This window comes from Nicotiana tabacum, chromosome 8 (genome assembly GCF_000715075.1).
Source record: "Nicotiana tabacum cultivar K326 chromosome 8, ASM71507v2, whole genome shotgun sequence".
Taxonomy (NCBI): domain Eukaryota; kingdom Viridiplantae; phylum Streptophyta; class Magnoliopsida; order Solanales; family Solanaceae; genus Nicotiana; species Nicotiana tabacum.
This window is the reverse complement of record NC_134087.1, coordinates 97,276,238-97,300,848: the sequence shown is the minus strand read 5'-3', so window position 1 is coordinate 97,300,848 and position 24,611 is coordinate 97,276,238. Positions and strand designations below refer to the sequence as shown.

Here is a 24,611-nt window from a genome sequence, read left to right as displayed (position 1 = left end):
CGGTATACGAATCCGAATTTTTTTAAATTGCTACATATACATTTCTGAATCCAAAAGAATTCTTTCAAGATTCATCTACTCTGCTCAAATCTAAATTGCACCGCCTAAACAAGCCAAATGACATGTCCCATTAGCACAACAACACTCAAGGGAGTAACCCTGCCTTAACACCACTGGTCGCATTCACATTCCATGTGGGTTACATTCTTCACAATTAATAACTTAATCATCCCATGATTTTAATATACTCATAAAGCGCAATATGACCCGTATTCAGGAATTTCATTATTCTAGTCTTCCCTGATCTCAACCTCTGTAGGTCATAACTAACCCACGAGTATATTTCGAACCAAAACCTAAATTTAACATATAACCATCAAAATTGAATTGTCAATAGCAAGCTCCCCCACTTGGCTCAAAGCCATAGATCTAAACATTAAATAATTTTCTTTACCCATATTCATGTATTGTCATAACACCGCAGTGAGACTTAACTAAATTCTTCACAAGCTCATGCAACACAACCTATATGGTTTCTCAAATCGTCCACAAAGCTCACCTTCATTCTCGTGACAGTCAGGTCAACTTTCTTGACTAATTCAAATTCAAATCCCAGTACCACTACCCTACCGGTAGTAAAGAATAAAAAATTCTCCACACAATATTGTAAGGATCACACACCTATAGTTTACCTCGTAGGTGATAACCCACCTCTTTAGCTTCAAACTGGCATCTCTCTATGACCTTTTAAAACCACAACTATTAGGCCATTAATTAATCTTTCTGAGTTTGGACTCATCAACAAGACATGAAAATTTTAATTTTTCCCACAATTTCACAACATAAAAGATCCTTCAACACATTCATAACTCGAGACTCTACGTCAAAATTGAGACGTGAGTCATATACTCAAAAGTCCACCTTTTTTTCACTTTCAAACCATCTGAATACATCCTGCAGTCATCTCGTACTCATCATATCACCATTTAACTACTCATTGAGCCACATATTTCAACTCATAAGGACACTACACATGTTGTTACAACTGAAACTACCGAGCATAAGCTATGGTCTACACCTGGCATCAAGTCCTCCAGACTGGACCATTACTAGAACACAAATTACACTTCTCGAATCTCGTTCATGGAATTACAAGCCTTCAATGCACAACTGATACCAAGCGCTCACATGCACATATGCATGCGTGTAAGGAATTCAAAGAGTTACAATTCAAAGTTGAATCAATTCCACACGATAAGGAAAGAAAGATGGGAAGTTTATCCTAAATGCTCTATAGACTCTCGAAGATAGGCATGGACATCATCATACCGATCCACAAGACTCTACTAGACACTTGCTCATGACTTGTAGAACCTATGAACCTAGGGCTTTGAAACTAACTTGTCACGACCCAAAATCTAACTAGTCGTGATGGCACCTAACCTATCCCGCTAGGTAAGCCAACTCTTCAAGTCCAATACAATATAACTTACCGAGGAAAAATAAATGATCTCTTATACTCCTCTCAAGGACTGGTAGTACAAATCATGAGCTTCTAAGAATAGAGTTTACAAAGCTGATATGAAAAAAAAATACATCATCTGTTTGACAAATACATAAACAGAGTTTAAAATTCTAAGGCTACCATGAACAAGAGGCAGCTACAACAGTGACGCTGGTACATTTTCCAAGTCAGCTCCCATCGAACACAGCAACGTCGACATCCGAAATCTACACGCAATGTGCAGGAAGTGTAGTATGAGTACAACTGACCCCATGTACTCAATAAGTAACAAACCTAATCTTAGGTTGAAAATAGTGATGAGCTTGTACTAAGGTCAGAGTCTACACCAATATCCAGTAACATCTCATAACAATATAATTAATGCATCACAAGGAATAACTCAATAATAAAATGCTCAGCTCATTCACGATTCCAAACAAAATATTTTCTTTTCAAGTATAATAGTAAAACTCAATTCTTTTCCCGGAAATTACCAAAATATGAGTAATTCTAAAAACTATGTTCTTTCCCATAAAACTTTCTTTCAAAATAGGACATTTCATTTTTCAAATGGCATGAGGAAAGTACATCTCTATGACTATATTTTAATGTGCATGCCAATGCAATGCAAAATAGTGACAAAACCATATGCATACTCTTAGAGTATCAATTCACTCAGTCCTCCCTGTCACTCAATCCTCCTAGTCACTCAGTCCTCCACTCACTCAATCATCACAATCACTCAATCCTCCCAAGTCACTCGGCACTCGCACTCACTAGGGGTGTGCAGACTCTGGAGAGGCTCCTTCAGCCCAAGCGCTATAACAAGCCATCTCGTGGCATAAACAATTTAGGCCCTCAGACTCACTCAATCATAAATCAGTAACAACATACTGCGGCGTGCAACCCGATCCCATAATCATCCTCACAATTAGGCCCTCGGCCTCACTTAGTCATCAATCTCTCCAGTCTCTCGGGCTCATAATGTCATGAATATCAGCCCAAAAATGATGATATAATGTATCAATAATAACAACTGAGCCTGAGATATTATATGAATAAATGAATATGACTGAGTATGCAATATCAATGAAATCACTGAGATGACAACAAGAAACGACCACTATGGGTCCCAACAATATCGGCATAAAGCCTAAACATGATATCTAGCATGATATACAACTCAATTTACTTATCACATGGTGAAAACACAGATATCAACAAAGTAGGACCACTACACAGTGTCCTGGAAACAATAGAGTCACCATTCATAGGTTGCACGCCCACACGCCCGTCACCTAACATGTGCATCACCTCAACATCTATCACATAACACATAATTCAGGGTTTCATACCCTCAACACTAAGTTTAAAAGAGTTACTTATCTCAAATCGTGAAGTTCTTTACTCCGCTATGTTGTTTCCTCATAAATTGGCCTCCGAACGCCTTGTATCTAGCCACAGTTAATGTGATTAAGTCAATACAATTTGTAGAAATTAATCCTGTGTGAAAATATTAAGTTTTCGCAAAAATCCGAAATTTAACTAAAACTCGCCCGTGGGGACCACATCTCGGAATATGAAGAAATTTATAAAATCCGATAACCCATTCAATTACGAGTTCAACCATACCAATTTTACTCAAATCTGACTCCGGATCGATGTTCAAATCTCAAAAATACATTTTATGGACTTTTAGAAAATTCCTCCATTTCTATTGAAACATCAATTATCTAACTCCAAAAATGAAGATTATTTCATGAAATATAATCACAAGGGAGTCAAGAACACTTACCCCAAGTTTTGTGGTGAATTTTGCCTGTGAAAATCGCTCAAACTGATCTTGGAAATCCAAAAATGGAAGAAAACTCGGACTGCTCCGCTATAGACTATCCAGAATTTTCACGTGTGTTACTGTTCATGCGTGTTACTATTCAAAGTGCTGTGAAAAAATGTAGCATCTTTTCTTCAAGTCTAAATCGATCCTTTAATCTTTCGAAATCCACCTGAGGCCCTTGGGACCTCAACAAAATGCATCAACCAGTCCTAAAACATCATATGAACTTAGTCGATGTCTCAAATTACATTGAACAATACTAAAATATGAATCACACCCCAATTCAAGCCTATTCAAAACTAATAAATTCGAAATTCTACATTCGATGTCGAAACCTATCAAATCAATTCCGATTGACCTCAAATTTTGCACACAAGTCATAAATGATATAACGAAGTTGTTCCAATTTTCAGAATCATATTTCAATCCCGATATCAAAAAGTCAACTCCCCGGTCAAACTTCTAAACTCAAATTTCCTATTTTCGCCATTTCAAGCCTGATTTAACTCTAGACTTCCAAAAAGAATTTCGGACACACTCCTAAGTCCAAAATTACCATACAGAGCTATTGGAATCATAAAAAATCTCTTACGGTGTAATTTACACATAGTTTACCATCTGGTCCATTTATTCAACTTAAGCTTCCAAAACATGAATTGGTCTTTCAATTAAATTTTGAATCATCTGAAAATAAAACTTGACCACTCTCGGAAGTCATAATACACAAAACGACGCTACTTAAGACTTCCCTCTCCCCCCCCCTCGCGATGCACCAAGGAACATCAATCACTATATTTTCATGTTCAAGAGAATGCCCCTCCTGTCTTTGGATTTGCATTTAGCATAAACAACAACAATGCAAAAATCCTGCATACCAATAGCATTGTGTATTTTGATAGTAATGTATTGATCATTGATGGTAGTAACCTTGGTGGAGTTGAAGGCATTTTGAAAAACACCACATTTGATCATTGTTGTTGAAGCAACAGTGTTGAAATCCTAGAAATTTTCTGTGGCCGTCTAATTTTTCTTTTGAAACAAAAGGTTCAAAGATAGACACATATTGAGTGTTATTGAGGTTGATTAGTTTCTTTAGCCCGTGAATGGCTTTTTGGGATCTAACTCCCCTAATGTTTCAAAATAGAGTACTAATCATTGAGATAATTAGGGGTGTTGTACTCCTTTTGATTCTTTCTCAATGAAGGTTGAGTCTTGTTCCTGTGTCTTTTGGCACTTTTCCTGGTTTCACTTCTTCCTCTCCTTGTATTTTGTTGTTGATCTTCAGTATGAGTGTGAGAATCTTGATCTTCCTTTCTCAAATCTCGCTGATTGCTTAATTGCTCCGCTTCTTGAAAACTATCCGAGATATCATTATCTTGATTAATGTTGTTGCAATATTCCTTGTTCTCATATAAGTCCACAACCAATTGAAGCGCATGTTGATTCCTTATCTCCGTAGGAACAATAGATAAACTAGACTCACAACTCTGATCCAACTTTTTTATCCCCTCAATTCTATTCTCTTGACTGATTTGTCTAAGGCCATTTTGCATTTGTTGATCCTTTCCTATATTAAGCTCATTTACTTCTGAAAAGGTTTCATTGTTGTTATTCTCATCCCCCTAATCTTACTGAAAGATTTTGTCTTTTGTAGCAAGGCTTAGGATACTTTCTTCCATAGATTTCTTTGAGAATTCATTTTGTTTTGCTATAGAATCAGACTTATATCTTCTTTTGCTGTTAGCTGGATTGAATAACACTTTGCTCTTCTTTTTTGGCATTTTCTTAGTTTTCTTTTCTTGGTCTTCTTCCTGCTATCTTTTTTGTTTTTGAGTTTGGCATCTTCAATTTGTTGATTTTGAATGGTCTTTGAATTCAGATGTTTTTGGGCTTCTTCATTATTGTTGTTTGCTGGATTGCTTCCCTCTTGTCCTATGGATAGCTGAGGGTCTTTATCCTGATTTTGAACTTCTTCTTCTTCTTCTTCTTCTTCTTCTTCGTCTTCCTGATTTTGAACTTCTTCTTCTTCTTCTTCTTCTTCTTCTTCTTCTTCTTCTTCTTCTTCTTCTTCTTCTTCTTCTTCTTCTTCTTCTTTTTTTTTCAAGTGCCCTACAATTGATCATGTAATGACCAATTTTCCTACAGTGTTTGCAATATTTTGGGACCCCTTCATATTCCAGCTTTTGAGTGTAACCTTTGAGATGTGAATCTTCATACTCTTGTCCAACAAAAATACATTGAGGAAGCGGCTTAAGCAGATCCACTTCTACTCGGATTTTAGCCATGCTTGGCCTTGTTCTACCCATAGTTGTAGTATATAAAGTTAGAGGAGCACCGACTGAGCTTAGAAGTTGTTTTATGTAGTGCCAATAATGCATATGGAAGGGAAAGTCGGGAAAAAGAACCCATGCAGGGGCCATCGGAAGATCCTCCTCTAGTTTAAAATTTGGAGACCATTTTTACAACCACATTTGCATTCCGTCAATTTCAATGACTTGCTGGAACCAAACGGTTTTCTAATATTCCTCATTGAATAGATCAATAAAAACGTTGTGATTATCAAAAACCCCAATTCTGACTGACACTTTTAGAGGAATAATTTCTTTAAATCTTGACCTAATTTTGTCAATTTGGGGACGAGGTCTAAGAAATAGACCCACAATCGTAAATTTGCAAGACTCTGCCATAATCCCATAGTAATCAGAAGCTTTGAAGATGACAACAGGTATAAAATTGTGAGTTGTATGTCTAGCTTTTACCTTCTCTTTCTCTTATTTGAAATCAACCGGCGATGAACTTTGTGGACATGAAATTTTATCTGCATAAGAGAGTTTTCCTGAGGGATTTCCTTGCATGTGAGAATTCTCCCCTTTAGATTGTTTTTGCTCGTCCAGATGCGCCGATTGGAGGCCTCCCGGTGGCTCCATCTGGTGGAGCGTGGTCCAGAATCGCTTGAAATAGAGCCGTTAGAGAGAAGACTTGATGAGAGGGAAGTGAGAATTTTTTGATGATGTGCGTCGGCCTTGATTACTCAAACTTAATTGTTTCTCTAATTCCTTTCTCAGAGGGCCACATCTTATGTTATCTTGTGCATGTTAATTCTAATATTTTTTAATTAAAAGCTGTTGTTTCCTTCACTTATCTACGATATGCATTTGTCCCCTAAGAATAGATATTAGAGCCAGCCTGCTACAACCCCTTCCGAAGAAATAAAGTTACTCCAACTAAAATTTTAAAACATAAAATAGATCTCTATTCCATATGACATTCCACAACAAAAAAGAATCTAGGAAACAGACCTTAATTTATAGCGGAAACCCCTGCAATAAAATTCAGGAGTGCAAATGCTATAAATCAGCGTTCCAACTTGCCTTGCAACAAAAACCATCAAATAGAGGAAAGAAATTTTTTCTTCTCCCTGGAACAGCCTATGCCTTCCTGTCGGAAGAGCCAATGATCATAGAAATGAACATGAAAGCAATAAGAGATGAAATGTTTTTAAGGAACATAACTTTTGGAATATAAAATAAGGAAATCTTATATACCTTTCTTTTTTGATCGGCTAAATTTAATTTAGTTTGCATGCAAAACAACCTAGCATAATCTTAGACATTTTGATGTCTTTGACATAAAGCTATGAAGTATAAAATCCCATCAAAAACTTAGAACTCGTTATTAAACAAAGTACATTGGCACAATACTCCATGACTATTCACAATGTAAAAGTTCTTGGTGACTGTTAGTGAAGGGGTGCGATTCTTTGGCTTGGGCTATTTGTAGGCTATTTGTTTTTTCTTTTTTCTTTTATAAATATAAATAAGATATTAAAGAAATTTAGGAGGGCATTTAGGTAATTTAACTTTTTAGTTAAGGTTTTATAAATATAAATAAGATATTAAAGTTATTTAGGAGGGCATTTAGGTAATTCAACTTTTTAGTTAAGGGTTCCCACTTTTATATAATATAGATATATAAATTTTTATTTTTAACCTTTTGGTTTCCCACCGGTACCTGTGTTGCTCCAAAATGCATACGCAAGTATACGTGATTGTACAAGTAATAAAATGATAAGTCGAGTGTCGAACCCATAGAGACTTGTATCAACTACCCACTAAATTCACTAAGATTGCTATTCAGTCGAGCCAATTCGAGTTCAAGAATGTAATTATACTAAATAAAAATTCTAAGTAGTAAATAAATTATCAAGCAGTAAAATGGTTGTTGTATATTCAGTAGAGCCAAAAATTCCAGGGTTGTGATCGATTTACTAATCCTATTGTGTTCTAGTTAACTCTCCCTTTCATACAATCCACTCATGGTTGCTAATTAATCGAACAATTGCTCTCATAGCCTTCTCCCGAAGTACTACTCGCCTACTCAAAATAGATTAACGCCTATATTCATATGAAATCAATCTATTAAGAACGTATTAGGATTACGATATTTTATTAAGCACGATGACTAGGTATATTCCTATCCTAACCACAAATTTGCCCCCTCCCCTCAAAGTTAATATCGTGACAATTCTTCTTTAATTTAAACATGTCTTTCCCAAGCATAACATAGATAGTAAATAGAACCTAACTGTTGGCCAGAAAATTAAGCAATTAATCACAGAAGTGAAGAAACAACCATATATTGGTGAATTATAATCAAAGTTAAGTCAACGTTAAACAATAATATTCATAGCTAAATCACAACCCCAGAACTATGGGTTTTAGCCAATCTTGGTAGTATCAAACAAATTCATAAGTTTTGGATAATTGAAAATACTAAGAAAAGATGAAGAAATCTGAGATATTCTTGCTCCCGAATGTTTCCCGTGTGTAAATCCTCTTCAAAATGGTGTTTCCCCTATAAAATAAAATAGGCTTAGTCTTGATTTTATACGTGTTGGGTAGGTCTAGGGCCAAAATAACCTTGCCCCAGCAAAGTTGGATCAAAATCACGTTACCAGCGTCTAGCCCAGCGCCCCATGTTGGATCTGGCACTGGTTAATTGAGCATACTGTCTGGGGTGCCCAGGTGGCGTGGGGCATTGCCTGTGGAGCTGAAAATTTAACTTTTTCTTTTTCGTCCGTTTTGGCTCTAATCTCGCACCTTTCTCCTCCACTCTGAATTAATACAAATCAATATATTTTACATCTAAAATCAACGAAACAAGAGTAAAATAGGAGGCAATATATATAGACACACACACACATACACACACACACACATATATACACAAAGCTAAACATCAACACCCCACACTTAGACTCTTGCTCGTCCACGAGCAATAGGACAATCAATTATACCCCCAATTACGTACAAATCTCAAATATAGAGGATCACTTCAACTTTTCACCATACACTCTACCCTTGGCTATGATCAATACCAGCAATCAAGCATTGAACATACAAAATTCACATTCTTCCCGTTTTAAGCATGCCTAAGTATAACATTTCAATTCAATCAATTCCAAAAACCTATTTGTAACCATCCAACCTCAAAAGCCGACTTGTAACCACTAAGCACCCTCAACTCGAGTACTCACCCAACAAGAGAAATTTACAACATTACCAATCATTCATGAGATCATGTGCCCTTACCAACAAACGAAAGAGTGAATATATACTAGTCCACACATTCAAATGTGCTTTTGAATATTATTTAAGGATATCACACAATTGAATAAAATTCGCTCACTCTCACAAAGAATTCACATGCATCCCGTGGTCGTACCATAAGCTTTCCAGTAGTGTACATCTCTGCTAATCTAAGCTAGCCAAATCTAGGATTAATTAGGATTTTATGGTTGTAATGTAGGCTAAGGGGCGGGTATGATAGATTTAGAAGTAGTGACTAACCCTCCTAAGCACTTTAATACACAACACTCACCATTCAAGAACATATTCATCTCAACCAATTAACTTGCCACAAACCATATACAACATAGCCTTTACTTTCATTAAGCACTTCTATATTCCCACTAGCACGAATTAGTAAGATTGGAAGGTGTGTATTTTTCTAAATACTTTGACTATTTTTTTTCTTTTCTTTACACACACTCCATACATCAAAGTTTATCGGCTAGTGAGTTTTTTCAACTTTAGTGCACCAAAGGGCCCTTCCATGGTTCCACTCAAAAGCGACTCCCCAATCTCTCACTTTACTTCTTTTAGAGACTAAGTGCCTTAGGAGGTAAAGGTTCAACAATCTCAAACTAAGAATAAAATAGGGGTAAGGCTTGTAATGTGGTTGCCAAAAGAAAGGTCTATAGGCTCAAGGGGATAACAACGAAAATTTTTATTTTTATGTGACAAGCACATCTATGATAAAGCAAGAACCGCCTACGTCATCTCTTAGATTAGCACAACTTACAATTTTACTTCAATTAACACACGAGGCAAGTTCTAGACTACACAGGGTAGTACAGAAGATTACAAATCCTCACACATACATTGCACATGATTCAATCAAGACGGTTCTGTTCAACTTTCAAGTCAAGCAAGTACATATAATTGAGAAATTTTAAGCAATACTGCACTATGGGGCATACAAGTCAAACAACTGAGAAAAAGCGTTACAAAATTGGCTATTTACTTTACTTAGACTCACAATTCAAACCAAATACGTGGGAAGATAGAATGTACATCATAGCCTAATGTACCAGCATCAACCACGTCAATGAGTATCTCAGAGCAACTCAGTTTGTTCCTAACCTACTCCTAAAAAAAATAAAGTACCCTGTTCGAGCTACACCCTTGGAAAAGAACTGGCGCCGAAAGAAAAACCAAGAGATACTACCTAACTATCCTAAAAAATTCTTTTTGGAGTTTCTAATCGGACTTTATCCCTCAAGAAAATTGCCCAAAAGATCCATCGTCGGGAAAAGTCCGAGCTGTTTCTGATTTTTTTAAAACCTAGACTATGTCTACTATGAGTTGTTGAAGAATAATTAATAAAAAAATAGTTTTATACAGTTACACTTCAAAAAGTAGTCTTCCCACCTCACACTTATTTTATGCATAGTCCTCGATGCATGATCATAGAGAAAAATATTAGAACAAGGGTGAGAATTACTCCCTGGGACCTTCTCGGTCCTAGCTTGGACATGATCCTCAATATTAAGGGTCGAGACGACCCCACACTTAAGCTCAAACATGCTCCTCAACTTCAACTTTAGGTACTCATACTTCCCTACTCTGCAAAATAAAAACAACACAAAACTTGACACTATATAAAAAAATTAAAATACATGCTAGGTTGCCTCCCAAAAAGCGCCTTATTTATAGTCGTGGCCGGACTCTGATACTCTGCTCAGGCTAGGCACTTTCTCTTCTTCTTCTTTATCCAATTAAGTCTAGCCTTTTTGCACGCTCTCGGAAGGTCTCATCTTTCATATCTGGCTCTTTTCTCAATCATCTTTACACACTTAGCTTGTAACACTACCTCATCTAACTCAGTTGTCCCATCTGGATCACTACAATTCACATAAGGACTCTGCTCTATCCCCTTCAGTTCTACCACAGTAATCATGCACAAGTCCTCATAATGCTTAGGGAGCTTAAGTGCCTTGTACACATTAAAAGTGACTTCCTCATCATCAACTCTTATCTTCAACTTCCCTTCTCTCACATTAATAATCACTCCACTAGTAGATAACAATGGTCGCCCCAAAATAATGGGCACATCCTAATCTTCCTCATAATCAAGAACAATAAAATCAGCAGGAAGAATAAACTTTTCCACTCGAACTAACACATCCTTAAAAATTCCATCTGGCATAACTAGTGACCTATCTGCTAACTATAAAGTGATTGTAGTAGGTATAAGTACCCCCAATCCGAGTTTCTTGAACAAAGAGGATGGCATCAAATTTATACTGGCCCCTAAATCATACCTCTACCAACTTCTTGTTTTCCAAAAGATAGAGGAATTGTGAAACTCCCGGGATCCTTCAACTTAGGAGGAAGTTTACTCTGAACTCTTACATTGATTCTTCAGTAAGTGCAACTGTTTCAAACTCTGTATGTCTTCACTTGTTTGCCATATTATCTCTGAGATACCTTGCATACTTAGGCACTTCTGCAAAATTTTCACCAGAGGAAAATTCACACGCACTTGGCTCAAAATATCTAAGAATTTCTTGTACATAGTATCATCTTTTTGCTTCTGCAATCTTTGTGGAAACGGAGGTGATTGCCTTGTCACAATTACTGACTCTAATCCTCTGATCTCATTCTAATCTCTCCTCAACTAGCTTGGGAACTAATTCTCCTTCCGGACTAGCCATATACTTCTTTTTCTTTGGTACTTCTTCTAATTTTTCTCAAGGTAACCGCATTGACTTGAGCTTTAGGATTACGCTCAGTATCGCTAGGAAGAGCCCCAAGTGGTCAAGTATTTTGGGCACTGGCAAGTTGTCCCATTTGGCGCTCCAAATTCCTTATTGTTGCGGCTTGGGCTTGCTGGTCAACCATCAATTTATTCATAATTTCCTTAAGGTGACTTGTTGAGTTTGCCTATTGTTTAGCTTGAGGTGGTATATATTGTTGTTGAGGTGCTTTTGGTCGGTATTAATTCTGAGCACCTTGATTTTCACCTCAAGAGAAGTTTAGGTAGTTCCTCTAGTTGGGATGGTAAGTGTTCCCATACTGGTTTGCCTGGCCTCGATTTCCATTACCCGCAAAATACACAGACTCTTGATTTGCTGGGCATAGATTACTCATGTGACCTTCTCCACAGACTTCACAAAATATTTGAACCTACTGTAGTGGCTAGGATTTTTGCTTGTTAATAACCAAGGTCACCTGATTGACTTGGTTGGTCAATATGGAAATCTGCGCTGATAATGCAGAGGCGACATCTAACTCGAGAACCCCTACCAATTTTTACATTGTGTGTCATCCCATCTCTCCTTGCCAATCAGGATTGCTTTTAGAGAATTTGTTTAATAACACATATATATCATCAAAGCTTTTCTCCAACACTTGACCTCCAGCTGCAGCATCTACCACAATCTTTGTCTTAGGATATAGACCTTATATGATAGTGTGAGCTAACACTTTGTTTATCTGATTGTGATGAGGGTAGTCTCTGAGGAGCCCCTTGAACCTCTCCCAAGCTGAGTATAAAGACTCTCCGGCTTTCTGTTTGAAGGCGACTATCTCACTTCGGATCTTTGCAGTTCTGCCTGAAGGGAAGAACTTTGCCAAAACTTTCCTTGCCAAATCATTACATGATGTAATAGAATTAGTTGGTGCAGCCTTCAGCCATTGCTTTGCTTCACCCAACAGATAGAACGGGAAAAGTGTGAGTCTCACATAGTCTAGAGAGAACGGGAAAAGTGGATACTCGTGTTGAAGACCAATAAACTGCCCATTCGCATGAAGTAGCTTGATCATGCTCTGTTTCAGCTCAAAGTGCCCAGTGATTCTGGGCTTCACAATGCTAGAGGTAACATTAGCAATGTTGAGCATCGCCACCTCCTGAACAGTCATTTGTTTCTCCCCTGCCATGTTCACAGGAAATTGAACAAATGCCTGAAGATTGTTCGTGACCCTTGTTTCCCTCAACCTTCTATGAAATGTTCTCTTAGGTTTGGGGTTAAATACTTGAAGTCTATCCTAGCTTCCGATGCTGCGCATTCAATCAAAGTTCCTGAGATCAGAGTAACAATCAAGTAGCGTTAGACTTGGCGAAAAAAACAATGAAAGTAGCCAATATTTAAGTCCCTGGCAACGACACAAAAAATCTGTCGCTCCAAAATGTACACGCAAGTATATGTGGTCGAACAAGTAATAAAATGATAAACTGAGTGTCGAACCCACAGACACTTGTATCAACTACCCACTAAATTCACTAAGATTGCTATTCAGTCGAGCCAATTCGAGTTCAAGAATGTAACTATACTATATAAAATTCTAAGAAGTAACTAAATTATCAAGCAGTAAAATGGTTTTTGTGTATTCAGCAGAGACAAATATTCCAGGGTTGTGATCGATTCACCAATCCTACTGTATTCTAGTTTACTATCCCTTTCATACAATTCCCTCGTGGTTGCTAATTAATCGAACAATTTCTCTCATAGACTTCTCCCGAAGTACTACTCGCCTATTCAAAATAGATTAACACTTATATTCCTATGAAATCAATCTATTAAGAACGCATTAAGATTACAATATTTAATTAAGCACAGTGACTAGGTATATTCCTATCCTAACCACAAATCCGCCTCCCCCCCAAAGTTAAGATCATGACAATTCTTCTCTAATCTAAACATGACTTTCCCAAGCATAACATAGATAGTAAATAGAAGCTAACTGCTGGCCAGACAATTAAGTAATTACTCACAAAATTGAATAAACAACAATATATTGGTAAATTATAATCAAGGTTAAGTCAACGTTAAACAACAATATTCATAGCTAAATCACAACCCCAACACAATAGGTTTTAGCCACTCTTGATAGTATCAAACAAATTCATAAGTTTTGAATAATTGAAAATACTAAGAAAAGATGAAGAAATCTGAGATATTCTTGCTCTCGAATGTTTCCCGTGTGTAAATCCTCTTCAAAGTGGTATTTTCCTTCAAACAATAGGCTTATTCTTGCTTTTATACGTGTTGGATCGGTTTAGGGCTGAAATAAGCTTGTCCCAGGCAAGGTTGGACAAAAATCACGTCACCTGCATCCAACCCAGTGCCCCAGCTGGCCCTAGCACTGGTTAATTGAGCAAACTATCTGGGGCGCCATAGGTGGCGTGGGGCACTACCTATGGCGCTGAAAATTCAACTTTTTTTTTCATCCGTTTTGGCTCTAATCTCACACTTTTCGTCCCCAATTGCTTCTAGATGATTCTTACACATAAAACATCCCGAATTAATATAAATTAACACATTTTGCATCCAAAATCCACAAAACAAGAGCAAAACATGAGACGATATACATATAAAAATATATACTTTAAGATAAAACATCAACCTGCATTAGAACCCAACTATATCCGGATTCGCGTCGCCTAGGGCCCCATTCGGGAGGAAGTGCTCCCTACCAAGGATTTTTCCATATTCAGGGCTCGAACCCGAGACCTTTGGTTAAGGAAAGAGCATCTCTCTCTATATATATATATATATATATATATATATATATATATATATATATATATATATATATATATATATATAGAGAGAGAGAGAGAGAGAGAGAGAGAGAGAGAGAGAGAGAGAGAGATTTACCTCAAAAATGCTAATTTCAATTAGATTTGATTTCGTGGTTCTAAAAATACGTGATTTATTTTTATGCTAGTTGTTAGGCAGTTGATGCTAAGTGTGAGACTAGAAAATAAAATGAGAACTTGAAGGTCGAACTTTGTACAAACCGAGTAGCTAAGAATCGAGGTCTCGAGCTAGCCTATATCGGGCCTTGAGGTCGAGATAAGCGGTAGGATATGGGTAGCCGATGAAGGACTAACAGTTCTAAGAGCTTTAATGAGGGCTCTTTATGATCAATGATGAGTAATAAATGAAGAACAATCAATGAAACACAATAAAGTAAGAAATAAATCAAAGGAAAGACAATAGAGAGTGTTTAAGTTAGAGAGCAGAGAATGTTCTTGTTCTTGTATTGAATATCATGTGTGCAAGAAATAGCAAGGGCCCCCTTTATATAGGAGAGGAAATTCCAACAAAGTACATGTATAATTATAACAAGGAAAAGTAGCTGGTACAACTACTTAAAGGTCTGGTACAGACTTGTACTTTTGTTGCAGGCATTGTCAGCTTTGATCACCTCCTTCGGGAATTTCCCACTTGTCCATGATAGACGTCGATCTGTGCTGCCCCGAGGTTGAGCATAGGATCCCCCGGGATTGGACTAGAGCTGGGCCTCAAGTCTTCTAAGCTACCGAATGTCGTAACGATCTTAAAATCAAACTCTCCGATTTTAGCCGTGTATAGATAGTTCCCGCGTTTTTTAGAGTGAAAATGATAAGAAACTACCTTGAATTTTTGCCTCTTAGGTACATCCACCATGACATCAGCTTCGTCATATCAAGCAGTTGATGTGACAAAATGACAAACACGCATTCATACAGCCTTCGAAGAGCCTTTGAATTAACTATAGCGGTTGGCTACCGTTTGCCCTGCTCCAACGTACATGTTTGGCCTCTATTAATACTTCTTCCTTCATCTTCCATTTTCCACCGTAAAAAGAGTTCTTCTTGCTTCTCTCTTGTGCTTTTTATCTGATTACAATATCCTCTCTCCTATGAAACCTTTTAACAAGAATGGTGAAGGCTTCCATCTTTATCCCTTAGGAGGATGTGCCTCCCTCTTCTTCATGCTCGTTTAAGGGTAAGGCAATAGTACCCCCTAATCTTGATGAATTCATCCCAGGATCCTGCAAAATGACCCCCGACTTTAAGGTCAAGAAGCCTTCTTCGAAACCGGTATGGTGTGAACCCGTGTCCCAATATATTAGTTTAGTAGCAGATGCTGAGAATGTGAAGACTGACTGCTGCTGAGAAGACACGATGTTGGTGGAGATTCCTTCTCAGGGAGAGGATTTAACAATGTACAAGGCCGGCTTCCTTAGTGTGTATTCCTATCCATTTACTATTGGCCTTGTGGAGCCGTCCTCGCCCTCAATAGACCCCGTGATACTCGACTTCTGCGAATGACATTGAGTCACTTTCGGCCAAATTCATCCGACTTTTTGGCGTATGGTTTACATGATCAGATATTTTGGGAACATGATTAAGGGGATGCCTTTCACCCTCGACCACCTGATCAGAATGTATAGTCCCGACTCCTCCGAGGGGGCCTGACTAAGCTCCGATGTCGGGCCTCGAAAACCTTTTTTGCTTGTACTTATGAGGTTAGGGACGGAGGGTGGATGAGCCATTTCATCCGAGTTAGGACCTCAGACCTGATCCTATTGGAGAAGATACCGTTCCCCGAAAGGTGGAACACGAAACGTAAGTGGATACGCTGATTAAGTATTTTATTCCCCTTTAGGATCAATTTCCCTATGAACATACTTCCTCCATCGATGCAGTTGACGCAGTGTACCCTGACTCAGCTAGGGATCTTCAGGCTGGATTCACCGGCTGGATTCGACTTGCCCATATATCGAACATGTGTGGTATGACCTGTCTAAGGCTCGATGGGAGGCCAAGGACCATGGTGAGCCCTTACTTCTACTGTAGTTGAATCTCTCAGAAGAACTATCGCTAATTGCACCCTCATTCCCTATGTTTATATTTTGTATTTGTGCAGGTCTGGGAGAGGCCTCGAGAGAAGCACCACCTGGGGAAGCGGATAACCCGAAGCCTGACAAAGAGGAGAAAAGACGAAGGGAATCGTTGACTGAGCCTTCGAAATCAAAGAATGCCAAAGTGGGAGAACCTAAGGCTGATTCAGCAGCCTTAACTCCAGGATTAGCGGGGAATCCCCGAGCTGAAGGTGAGGAGAAAGATGATTCCTCGATAGCATCTGTGGGAGGGAAAAACCTAATCGCCCCTCATACTATTGAGATAGTGCCTTCTAGGTCAGAACTTGATGCTGTTGTTGTCCTACCTCGGGTTGAAGAGGCTATTGAGGGTGTACCGGGTAATATCCCCAAGCCTGTTGAGGTGCATTTGGTAGGTGGTCCAGGGGAGCCTAGTTCTGAAGCTCTCCAAAAATAAGAGATGGCCCCAATTGATCCAGTTGGGGCTATTGAAGTGAGTGATTCCTCACCGAGACCAACTTTACCTCCTAGGGAGATGCAACATGCTCCGAATAAAGAACCTTCTGATGTGGGGGTGCCGATCGGAGATAAAGATGCATTTGAAAGGCCTTTAGCTACGCCCAAGAAAACCCTGAGCTCAATGCCTCACTCATTTTCAGTGAGATGGATAAACTTTTTGCAAATTCTGCTCGGTATCCCGTTCTTCGTCTTTCTAACTTTGTTTCTTTCATGGTTCCAGGCCAAGGTGTTTTATAATCAAACCTTTGCCAGGTTTGAAGCCGAGTTGACTCGTTGTGAGGGCGAGCATAGGAAGCTTACCTCGGAAGCTGATGAGATTAGAGCTCTTTTTACCCAAAGGGAGGAGGAACTCCGTGGCCTTCGAGATCATTTGGGGGCGGTGTCCCTAGAGAGGAATCTCCTCACTGAGCAGGTTATGCAATATCTATTTGTCCTTGGCTACATGCTTACCCGATTTCAGTGTTTTAATACTCTTGGGCTGATCTATGCAGCTTGAGAAGAAGGATGTTCCAATGCGGAAGGAGCTCCGAGCCAGAGACTCTGAAATTTTTGAACTCAAACAATGCGTGAGTAAGATTGCCTTTGAGAGAGATACCCTTCAGGGGAAAGTGGTCTCAGTCGGATATCAACTTCGTGACGCAAGGCTATAGAGCAATAAGTATAAAGAACTTCATACTGATCTAGTTGCTGTGCTATTCGAGACAAAGCTGAAGCTGAGGCGCTCGTATCCTCGCACAAAGAGGATGTTGTTTCCCCGAATGCTCAGGACAGGAGAGTGTCCGAGGGGGCCGAGCTACAATTGACTTGAGGTTAGAATCTTGGAGGCGGGATCTCGAGGATATACATACATGGGGCATAGATCTGTCTGCCGAGATCGAGAGGGTGAAGACCCTAGAAGAGAAGGTTACAGCCCTACTTGCTTCTGAGAGTGAGTCGAGCAGTGGCTCGAAAGGTGATGAAGTTGAAGGTGAAGTCCCCAACGGGAAAGGCCGTTGAAGATCCTGGGGCCGTGGCCAGAGCTGTTAGGGGCACAACTTCCGAGGGAGCCGTTGAAGGCATGGACCTAGTGATAGATTAGGGTTTTTCTTGCTCTTTCCCTTGTAAGGGCTTTTAGGCATAGGCCTTGTAAATGCACCCTAGTGAACAATATATATAAAAAGCCTTTCGTTTTTCATAATTTCTCATTTTTCCTTTGCTTTGATGATTTGTCCGAAAATTTAGACCTCAAATTAAACCCTCGGGTTCTTGCCACTGCTGGGTGATTTGTAATGGTCAAAAGTTGACCATTTGGGGATTAGTCCCTGAGTCAAGTTCTTGACTCGAGTTTATCAACCTTTAGGTCTAAAAATCGGCCCTGAGGTTATTTTAGCTAGCCCTTAGGCTTTTACGCGTTGGGTTGGCGTGACCTCTAATCGGCCTTGAGGCTCTTTTAAGCTGGCGATAGTGGCTCTTACGTATTGGGTTGGTAAGACCTTTAGTTTAAACTGGCGATAGTGGCTCTTACGCGTTGGGACGATACGACCTTTAATTTAAGTTGGCGACAATGGCTCTTACGTGTTGGGTTAGTACAACCTTTAATTTAAGTTGGCGATATCAGATCTTATGCATTGGGTCGGTACGACCTCTAATTAAGGCTTTGTTTTTCCCTTGTTGAAGTTTTTGTGTTCATTCGACTTTTTGACGGTTCGATAAGAACCTCGATTGTGAGCCGCTATGTGATGATAGATGAGCACCTCGGAAGGTTTTGCTCGATTGCTGAATTGTTTCAAAGCCTTTTTATTGTTTGGAGCTGATGTGATCAAAGATCTTTTGCTTATGCCGAGGGTAGCCTGATTAACCGGTTGTTTTCGAAGTATTTTCGAAGTAATTGAAGGCCTGTGATTTTATTGCAACGGTCGAGCATCCCCGAGTCACGTTAGTTTGGCCGAAGCCTTGTGACCGGAATCATTGTGTTTGGCGGTAGCCTTTTAGTCCTCGAGTGAGGTAGCCTCATCGTGTATATCGAGGGTATGCCTTTTTAGGGGTCTTACAAGTTCGAATATATAGCCTTGACTTTAAGATCAGGATTATGCCTTTTGTAAGGTCTTATAAATTTGAGCATGCCTTGCTTGAGGTCTTACTGATAAATTACTTGGATCAAGTATAATTCATACCTTACTTGAGGTCTTACAGGTAGGTTACTTGGTACAAGTATAATTCATGCCTGGTTTGAGGTCTTATAGATTTGGGCATGCCTTGCTTGAGGTCTTATAGATAAGTTACTAGGCACAAGTATAATTCATGCCTTGCTTAAGGTCTTACAGGTAGGTTACTTGGTACAAGTATACATGTTTTCATCATCGAGGGTTCGATTATTCTATGCGGACACGGTTCATTTGACCGTTTCGCCCGATACATCATTTTTCTATCGAGACCCTCTTTGGCTTGTCTTGATTTCTCTAGGGAGATGATCTTCAAAGGGGATGCCCCCCAGTATTCAAGATTGATTGAAGAGAAGCCTTGAATACTCGTTAAGTTCTCCTTAGGTAGTATATAGATGTTGCCTCGTTAAAAACCTTGCCGGTAAAACCCTTTTTGGGATAAAATCCGATCGAAGGAAAAGAGTGCAATGCATGCCTTAAAACCTAAGGTCTTCAAGCTAGAAATTACTTCGATCCTTATAACTGGATGCCTGCACACAGGTTAGTGGAAGACGCAAATAAAAAGGGAGGTGGTTATACTTTAGTAGTTATGGCACTTCGAGCCTCGAAATTCTTCAACTGTTTGCTCCGGAACGCGATAAAGTCCTTTACTCATTCACTCGGGTGCAGCCGAGAGTATGGCTTGCGATTGCTACTTTGCTGTTTGTTTATTGATTTGGCTCTTTCGATGTTGAAGGGATCGATGTCGGAGTCGTAGGATGTTTCAGTGTCTTCCATCTGACACCTTAGAGGTAATAGCGTTTGAGCACCAATATGTTCCAATTACTTTGAAGCTGATCGCCTTCCATGGTACCGATCTTAAATGGCCCCTTGCCGATAACTCCGAGGATATGGTACGGTCCTTCCCAGCCCGGGCCTAGCTTCCCTTCATTAGGGTTTCAAGTATTTAGGGTGACTTACCTCAGGACTAAGTCTCTGACTACGAAATGTCGGAGATTTGTTCTCTTGTTATAATACCTTTGGATTCTTTGTTTTTGGAGGCCATTCAGACCAGTGAAGCTTCTTGTTTTTCATCTAATAGTTCGAGGGCTGTAGTCATAGCCTCATTGTTCGAGCTGTCGATGGCATGTCGAAATCTGGCGCTTAGCTCTCCGACCTCGACCGGTATTAAAGCCTCGGAGCCGTATACCAGAGATAAAGGCATCTCTCCTGTGCTCAATTTTGGAGTTGTTCCATATGCCCATAGTACTTCGGACAACATTTCTCCATTTTCCTTTCGCATTTTCTAACTTCTTTTTCAGGTTTTGAATGATGGTCTTGTTTGTGGATTCGGCTTGACCGTTTGCACATGGGTGGTAGGGTGTCGACAGGATCCTTTTGATTTTATGATCCTCAAGGAACTTTGTCACCTTGCTCCCGATGAACTATTTCCCGTTATCACATGCTATCTCGGAGGGAATCCCGAATCGGCATATGATACGGTCCCAGATGAAGTTTATGACTTCTTTTTCCCTTATCTTCTCGAAGTCTTGCACTTCCACCCAATTGAAGTAGTCAGTCATAAATAAAATAAATCTAGCTTTACCTAGTGACATTGGCAGGGGTCCGACGATATCCATCCCCCACTTCATGAACGACCATCGTGATAAGACCGAGTGCAGCTGTTCACCGGGTTGGTGAAAATCTCTAGAATTTGTCGCATTTTCGGATGAATTCTTTGGTGTCCTTTTCCATACTGTCCCAATAATAGCCTACTCTGATCACCTTTCAGACCAAGGATTCGGCACCAGAATGATTTCCGCAGGTGCCTTCGTGGATTTCTCGGAGTACGTAATATGTGTCCCCTAGTCCCAGGCATATTGTTAGGGCCCGTCAAAGGATCTTCTGTACAGAGTTCTATTTTCGTTGAGTGAGAACCGGGCTGCTTTGGTACACAGGGACCTCAACTCTTGCAGATCTTCCAGTAGCTTACCACTTTCAAAATAATCAATATATTTATTTCTCCAATCCCATGTCAGGCTAGTGGAGTTGATCTCAACATGGCCTTCTTCGATCAATAATTTGGATAGCTAAACAACAGCCCGGGGGATTATGTCATCTTCCTCTACAGACGATCCCAGGTTTGCGAGGGCATCAAACTTTCTATTTTTCTCTCGAGGTATGTGGACCGGAGTCCATTCTTTGAAGTGGTGCAATGTAACTTGAATTTTGTCTAAGTATCTTTGCATCTTGTCTTCTCGAACCTCAAAGTTCCCATTTACCTGATTTACCACCAGAAAGGAATCATATTTTGCTTCGATTACTTCCGCTCCTAGGCCTTTGACCAACTCCAGACCTGCAATCGTAGCCTCATACTCGACTTAATTGTTAGTCAACCATGCGGTTTTTATAGATTGCCTAATCATACCGCCCGTAAGCGGCTTCAGAACTATGCCGAGCCTGAACCCTTTCACGTTTGAGGTACCATCAGTGAATAAGGTCCATACCCCAAAGATGCCCGTTTTCAGCAGAAGTTCTTTCTCTACCTCGGGGCGAGCGTAAAGTCGGCCATAAAATCCGCCAAAAGTTGGGACTTGATAGCCGTTCGGGGCTGATACTCGATATCATACCCCCCGAGTTCGATGGCTCATTTGGCTAGTCGGCCTGATAATTCGGGCTTATGCAATATGCTTCATGGAGGATATATCGTTAAAACAAAAATGCGATGGCATTGAAAAAAAGGTTTTAATTTTCAAGATGCGCTTATCAATGCAAGAGCTAATTTTTCTAGGCGCGGAATACTTGGTTTCGGCATCTCCCAGGTCCGACTTACATAATAAACAGGGAATTGCGTACCTTGTTCTTCCCAAATCAGCACACCACTTACCGCTACCTCAGATACGACCAAGTACAAATATAGCATTTCACCCTCCTTTGGGGTGTGGAGTAAAGGTGGGCTTGTCAGCTATCGCTTCAACTCCACTAGGGCACGTTGGCATTCTAGAGTTCATTCAAAGCTATTTTTATTTTTGATCAAGGAGATGAAATGATGACTTCTATCTGATGACCTCGATATGAATCGGCCTAGGGCTGCTATCCGCCTGGTCAGCCGTTGCACGGCCTTCAAATTGTTTACCACTGCGATTTCTTCAATGGCTTTGATTTTGTCGGGGTTGATCTCAATTCCCCTGTTTGACACCATGAAGCCCAAGAATTTTCCCGAACCCACTCCGAAGGCACATTTCTCAGGATTGAGTTTCATGTTATAGCTTTTGAGGATGTCGAATGTCTCCTACAAATGAGTCAAATGGTCTTCTGCGCGCAGGGACTTAACTAGCATATCATTAATGTAAACTTCCATAGATTTGCCTATTTGATGTTCGAACATCTTATTAACTAGACGTTGGTATGTGGCCCCCACATTTTTAGCCCGAAGTGCATCACATTGTAGCAGTACGTACCGTACTTCATGATGAACGAAGTCTTTTTCCTATCCTCGGGGTTCATCTGAATTTGATTTTACCCCGAGTAGGCATCAAGAAAGGTGAGGGTCTCGTGGCCGGCCATGGCATTGATCAAGCGGTCGATGTTGGACAACGAGAATGAATCTTTGGGGCATGCCCTGTTTAAGTCTTCATAATCTACGCACATTCTTAACTTATTCCCCTTTTTGGGAATTACCACCACATTGGCCAACCATTCGAGGTACTTTACCTCCCTAATTAACCCTATTTTGAGAAGTTTTGTTACCTTATCCTTGATGAACGTGTGTTTTACTTCAGCTTGAGGTCTCCTTTTTGCTTTACTGGTTTAAACCTGGGGTCGACACTTAGTCGTGTGACGACCCAGCCGGTAATCTTAAGAATTAATGCCCTGATCCCCTATTAACCGCTTCCCTCGAGTTTATTTCTGCTATTTTGGTTTGCCCGGACGTTCGATTTTGAGTTTCGGAGAGTTTTGGGATACTTAGTCCCTAAATGAGAGCTTAAGTGTTGGAAAGTTGACCGTAGTTGGAAGAGTGTGAAGACGGCCTCGGAATGAAAATTCGATGATTCCGTTACCTCCGTTCGGTGATTTCGGGCTTAGGAGCATGTTCGGATTGTGTTTTGGAGGTCTGTAGCTAATTTAGGCTTGAAATGCTGAAAGTTGAATTTTTGAAGTTTCTGGTCCGATAGTGAGATTTTGATCCGAGGGTCGGAATGGAATTTCAGAAGTTGCAGTAGCTCCATAGTGTTGAATTTCACGTGTGTGCAAAATTTCAGGTCATTCGGACAAAGTTTGATAGATTTTTTGATCGAAAGTGTATTTTTAGAGTTTTTGGAATTCTTAGGACTTGAATCTGATGAAAAATAGGTGTTTTGATATTGTTTTGAGCGTTCCGAAAGTTAGAACAAGATTGAATGATGTTTTAGGATTGGTTGGTATGTCTGGTTGAGGTCTCAGAGGCCTCAGGATGAATTCGAATGGTTGACAGAAGGATTTTGGAGTAGGAAGTTTGCAGCAACAGCTGGTCTACTGTCATAACAGCATCTGCAGTTCGGGTTCCGCAGGTCCAAAGCCGTAGAAGAGGAGGAGCAAGTGCAGATGTGTGGAGGGCTAGCAGGTTCTACAGATGCGTGTAATTCACCACATAAGCGGTACCGCACCTGCGGAAGGGTAACCGCATATGCGGAGATTGGCCTTTAAGTGAGAAGTCCCAGATGCAACCTTTGTTTCACAGAAGCGGGACCGCAGATACAGTCCCAGGGCCGTAAATGCGAAATCGCTGGGCAGAACATATAATTTTTTTCCTTATCAAAATTTAGCCATTTTTCATCTTTTTCAAAATGGGAAGAAGCTTGGGGAGCACTTTTCAAGAGGGATTCTCAGAGGAGTTCATTGGGGTAAGGTATTTGGTCCCTAAACTCGTTTTTGGAATGATTTTTATCAATTTAAGCGTGAAAAATTAAGGAAAATTAGTGGTAATTGGGGGGTTAGGGCTTGTCTAATTGGAGACATTTGAGTGATGATTTGAGGGACAAATTGAGGTCCTATTTTGGTACTTTTGATATGACTGAACTCGTGAGAGTGCGAGGTTTCTAGAAATATAAATTTTACCCAATTCCAAGATGTTGGCCCGAGGGGCATTTTGGTCATTTTACATAATTTCGCGTATTAGTTTAGAATTTAATTGTAGAATCAGTTACTTAAAGTGTTATTTACATTATGCAATTGAATTGAATAGATTTGGGCCATTTGGAGTCGAGTACTCGTGGCAAGAGCGTGGTTTCAGGTTGATTTTGAGCTAGTTTGAGGCAAGTGGCTTGTCTAACCTTGTGTGAGGGACCTTCCCCTTAGGATATGTATATTTGGTAATTGAAATGCCTTGTACATGATGTGAAGAGTGTGTACTTCTGCTAATTATTGGAAATCCG

General features: G+C 39.8%; 1 non-coding gene across 1 annotated transcript; it reads left to right on the top strand.

Annotated features, from left to right (window-relative positions):
* The first annotated feature begins 12,402 nt into the window (after nucleotides 1–12,402).
* LOC142163661 (small nucleolar RNA R71) lies at nucleotides 12,403–12,506 on the top strand. Its single transcript, XR_012694606.1, has one exon. It is a non-coding gene; the product is annotated as a small nucleolar RNA R71 (small nucleolar RNA).
* The last annotated feature ends 12,105 nt before the right edge of the window (nucleotides 12,507–24,611 follow it).